Raw genomic sequence first — 6019 nt, 5'->3', positions numbered from 1 at the left:
TTCAGCTACACACAAGTTACTAGTGCATTAAATGTTACATACCTTTTGGTGGAGTAGACGGAGGTAGATCACTGTTGATTGCTCTTCCCAAATGGTTGCCCAATCTGCCATTGTAAGCTTTAGACTTGTCTTTCCATTTGTTGGAGCCTTTTATTTGCTATGACTTTGGGGAAGTAAACGATGGTTGTTTGGATAGATTACCTTGTGCAAGGCATTTGGCCACTCCGTGCTCTGTCACCAATGATGGCCCACAAGTAGGAGAGTAGGCATTGTGACCTGATGTGGACAACCCTGCACTCATATCATATCCTTAGAGAAACGCTTCAAACTTCAAATGATAAAGAGAGAGAAGAATGAACATAACATACCAAAAATCTCTCCAAGGGTAGGATAGTCATGCATGGTCCACATAAGGACACCCTCACAATGGCCTCTCTCCTCTCCTTTGGAAGTGAAACGTCAACAAAGGAGATGCCCTTCCATAACTCCTACAACTCCTTGACGAGGGGCTTAAGGTAGACATCAATATTTTCCACTTTGTATTTCCTTGGCACAAGCCAAGAAAGAAGTATATTTCCCTTCTTGGAAGTCTCGCATGGTGGAATATTGTAGTCGATGATCACCACATGCCAAGTGCTCCATGATGTAGACTTGGTGCCAAAGGGATTGACACTATCACTTGCCAACTCAAGCCTCAAGTGTCGAGGCTCTAGCCAAAACCTGGGCTAATGAGTCTTGATGTGCCTCCATGCAGGTGAATCAGAAGGGACACACATCATCCCATCATTTGAGTGATGGTTGGCATGCCATGTGAGAAGCTCCACTACAGACCTGCTTTTGAACATGTTTGAATCCGAGGGATAAATGAAAAATGCCTCAATACTTTGCGAGGTAAGGGAGCCCCACTCACACCGACCTTGTAGCATGCTTCTCTCTCCACATAGGAAAAAAGGTAGTATATGCATGTTCATTGTGGTATAGTATGCAATCATTGACGTATGCAAGATACACTCATACTCCATGCCAAGTGCGGGGACATACAACCTCGCTCGTCAATGATCCAAAGGCATGTGGTGACCTGTAGGAAGCATTTTTTCCCACATCAAACTACAACAAAACAAAGAATTATAACAAATGCAAGGGGAAACAAATCAAAATGCGATAATGTTCGCGATAATATTCGCGGTCATGTACACAATAATATTTGTGGTAATATCCGCGATAATGACTAGTGGACTTAAAAAAGAAACAGAGCAAGGTATGCCGCATTTTTTGCATAACTTGCTCAAGTTTTCTACCTGCCATCACACTATCTCCTTCCCCCTTACTCACCCCCCCCCCCCGCTCTCTCCCTCTCTCTCTCTCTCTCTCTCTCTCACACACACACACACACACACACACACACAAACCCTATTTTAGAGGTTCATTTTTTGATAGCCATTCATTGGAGCCAGGGCACAACAAAGGGAGGACGCAGTAGCATTGTCGAAAGCTCGACTGCATGGAGTGGAGTAGATTAGGGTTAGTTTTTTTTCACAAACACCTCCCCCCCCCCCCCCCCCCCCCCCCCTCTTACCCTATATGTGAACTGCGGACACACACACACACACACACACACACACACACACACACACACACACACACACACATACATTGTTTGAAATGCTCACCATTTGCAATATGTGCTCTTGTGTTTGTTCCCTGATTGATTTGTTTGCTTCAAGTTGCTTGTATTCTGCACACTTTTGTTTGTCCCCGATCGATTTGTCCTTGGCATTGGCTTCGAGTGAAAAAGAGAGAGAGGAAATGAAAGGGAGGTAACTAGTGTGTGATTAATCTGTGTGAGAGGGAGGAAAGAATTCTTGACTAATGTATGAGAAAGGGAGATGAAAAGAGAGAGAGGAAATGAAAGGGAGGTAACTAGTGTGTGATTAATCTGTGTGAGAGGGAGGAAAGAATTCTTGACTAATGTATGAGAAAGGGAGATGAAAAGAGAGAGGAAAAATGTATGATTATAGTAGGTTTGAGTTTTAATTAAGTGAATGAGTGAAAATAAGTAGGTTTAATTTAACTTTTTTTGAGTAAATGACCATAAAGTGATGACTAAATGGTGTTAATCAACATTTAAAAAACAAATAAATGAAAAAAAAACTAATTGAGTTCATAAAAAGGAGAAAATGTAGAGAGAGAGAGAGAGAGAGAGAGAGAGAGGGGGAGGAAAGAGGGAGTGAAATTAGTAGGGAGAGAAAGAGGGAAGAGAGATAGAGAGCCGGAGAGAGAGAGAGAGAGAGAGAGAGAGAGAGAGAGAGATGTGCATATGCATGTATATATATGTAGTTATGTATACATGTGTATATGTGTGTGTATAGGCACTAAGCAAGGCAGCATAGCACCTAATGGTTGAACGCTTCCTTTTGGGCATAGTCCCTTTTTAATCGTGGTGTTGCGGTCTTTGATACACTCATGTATGGATTATCGCAACATAACCTTGGTTTTACCACAATTGAGATTGTGATAATATCTAAAGAGGGACGCATCTCTTATAGATGCTGGGTGAGAGATCTGGTGGGGAACAACTATCGCATTCTTCCGTTAGTTGATTCACATCCCAGGTGGTGGTCACCCATCCAGGGTGGACATCTCCTCCAATGGACTCAAGTCTTGAAGCAGTACGTCCAAACAATGGGTTAAGATTTATCTGTAGCTAGTTTTTTGTGAGCATGAGTATAGATTTCTTTTTATTAGGCATGGCCCTCCTACATCTTTGGAGGTGCCGATCCATCTACACAGGTTCCTCCATTGATGGTAGATCCAGATCTGCAGCGCGCATTGTCTTTACATGAGTAATACATGCCTTCAACACAGGAATTGTTTGGTTGCTACACTCCACAACAGCTTGCGGCCTATGGTCTTTCATAGCAGACCACACCGTGGGGGAGCCAGGGAGGGACTCCATACATCTAGAGCATATCACTAATGACACCTTCTTCTATCCTCCCTTCCATCACAGGGACCCACCCCCCTTGCATCACAGGGCCATACACCATTCCATTCAACTCTTACTTCGTCCGAGCCTTCAACAGTCCACAGGTGGTCAACGAGCGTCTTCTAGCAGTGCACAATGGTGTTTGTCTCAAAGTAGGGGGCATAGGCGGAGCAACGGGGACTCCTGTTGGGATGCTTGTTTTGGTGGTGGAGGGGGATAGGCTCATCTATTTCGGAGCGTGCTGCTCCACCCATAGGGGACGAGGACACTGACATGCCCTTGCGAGACACGCATGGACGCTACTACAAGGTAAAGTATAGTGGGCGAGGTCGACTTTGAGATTGCATAGGAGGACAGAGCATTTCGACACTATCTGGGAATTCTTATACACTCAACGTATAAGAATTGTTTTATAAAATTCAAGTACCAAGTGCCCGATCATGTATGCTATGTCGAGGAAGCATTTCATGCTTGATTTTCGAATGCTCCCAATCGGTGTTTCTTGACGCCGTGGTTAGAGGGGTATATCAAAACTTTTTAAGAAAAATAAGCAATCAAGTGTATGACGCGCAGCGTCCAACTAGATCGTAAATCTAGATAGGAGCTATCGCGGCAACTGGTCAATGCAAGAATAAAGCGAGTAAGGTGCAACCGGTTCATCCCATAGTCAACAACGCGAAACTCATGCTAAACAAACTCCCATGCACTATGGTGCGGGAGGCAAAGTTGTTTGGAAAGATAAATATGTAAGTTATTTTTAATTGTGCAAGTTTGGATAAGAACAGGTTTTAGCTTATTAAACTTTTTTGGTGATTGTTAACTTATGAAAATATCATTATGAGCTGTCCTACTAGAGAGATAGTCAAGTATTGAGAGAGAGACATAGAGTTCGATACTTGGCAATGGTTGTTGGAAAAGCATCATATCTCTCAAGAGCAATTCTACTCAGCAGTCAGACAAGCGATAAGTGTAGACAATGAATATTATATTAAAGTTTAATTTGGGTTATTGATTTATCTAATTTGTTTTCAGTTGGTGTAGAGTCAGAGCTATCCAACCTATGTAGTTGAGGACGAGGACGAGGAGGACAACTAAGAGGATTATGATTTTTTTTTTTTTAATGTACTCCTCTTCTACAGTTTAAATGTGGCACAAAAAACCCTCACGTTTTGTTTATAAAACGCATTTGAAAATTTGACTTTATTTGTAAATTTTTTAATGTATAGTTCTTTTTCGCCTCAATTTATAAAGGTAAGATATAAATTGTAATTTTAAAGTTTATTATTATTTTTTTACACTTTTCAAAATGCAATTGATATTTCATATATTTTATGCATGTCAAAAATAAAGATGCTCATTTGGACCACCCAAAATGAGTATCTTTATTTTTGAAAAGCCGTACATTGGTAATATATACGAGAATGTGCACATATTACCGATAAACCATTACTGCGTACATTCCGCTCGTATTACCGCTCACAAAAAAATTTATCTTTCTAATTTTTTTTGTTAAACCGCGATAATGCTGGCGGCTCTGGAGTTTTTCTCTTATAGTGACATATTGTTTATTCTAGTGGTATGGGACATTAAAATATGCAATATGTGAATGGCGAAAGGCATAAGCAAATTAGTTTCTTTAAGTTTGTGAGCTTTTATTTTTATACATGATGCTACTATTTTAACCTCTATTTTTTCCAAGTATGACTTGCATTTTAATAACATAGAAATTGAGGGCAATTGCTTTCCTCTAGAGAGGTATGTAATGAGAATTAATTATAATGCACTAACATTTATTTGCTATAGCTAACAACTAGCAAAGGATAATTGGCTTATGGGTTGAGAAATAGCCTATGGACACTTTTATTTGAGAACTAATATTTTATGTTCAAGCCAAAAATGTCATCATTTTTTAGCATTGAATGAAATCTATAAATAAATATATGTAAGAGAAAAATACTCACTTTTGCATGAGGGAAGATTGTACGTAGTATTTGTGTCTCTTCTCTCCCCTCTTCTCGCTCGTGCATGGGTAGCACTCCCTTCTAAGGGGTGCCCGTTAACACATTCTTTTCTCTATCACACCCTTTATATTAGTTTTGTTTTGGGTTAGATGCCTTTATGGTCTTTTAGGTAGGTAGATCTGTTGGTTTTATCACTCGTAGTATGCTATTTTGTATATTTGCAAAATGTTGCATCCGCCTGTTGCACTTGCATTTTAGACCTTCATTATCAAACTGCACCATGCGCGTTGTTTTCATTTCAAGCACCTTTTTGAGGTGATCAACGAGAACTTTTAAAGTGCCATTCTCCATTACAAGTGCATGTAGCAGTTCACCTTGCTTATTAATGGTATCTTGCAATAAAGCCAAGTAAGCCGTAATCGTATCTTCCATTGTTGTTGTTGATGTGTTTGTGTTGTCACCTAAGATCTTTGGAGGCTTGGGATCATTTTCCACCATGGTTGTGGATCTTGTTGACGAAGAAGGGCCTTGCGAGTGGCCACAAACATCATGGCCAAGTTACCACAACCTATTTAGTTCAGAAATGCTGTTGTAAAAAAGCCTTCTATAGCTTCAAAACTTTTTGTTCATTAGCATGTGAAGGCATTGTTGAGAGAGAGAGAGAGAGAGAGAGAGAGAGAGAGAGAGAGAGAGAGAGAGAGAGAGTGTATACTTAGCTTTCATGCTATGACAAGGTGAAAAGTCACATAAGACGAGAGAAATGCGGCCGCATATTTAATAGAGTTACAGGATAAGAGTGTCATCATGAATTTTGCCAGGTAGGCCTGTGGCCATGTGTCCCCATAAGTAATGTGATAAAAAAGATTGCAAATGCGCCATGTGACACACTTATCACCAAGCTTTATCTAGCGGTCCACAATTGCTCGCAAGAATTTCAACACTTCTAGTAAGTTGTTATAAAGGCCAAAAAGCATCTTTTGAGTTTTGAAACATTCATTTGTCCATTGTAACGATTTTGGGTGTTCTATTACATCAACAAATTAGAAGAGATGAGCTTCGACTGGTCGTTTAT

The sequence above is a fragment of the Adiantum capillus-veneris genome, chromosome 18 (genome assembly GCF_014529385.1).
Source record: "Adiantum capillus-veneris isolate H3 chromosome 18, ASM1452938v2, whole genome shotgun sequence".
NCBI classification, from domain to species: domain Eukaryota; kingdom Viridiplantae; phylum Streptophyta; class Polypodiopsida; order Polypodiales; family Pteridaceae; genus Adiantum; species Adiantum capillus-veneris.
The sequence above is the reverse complement of the archived record's forward strand: the minus strand, read 5'-3'. Positions refer to the sequence as shown.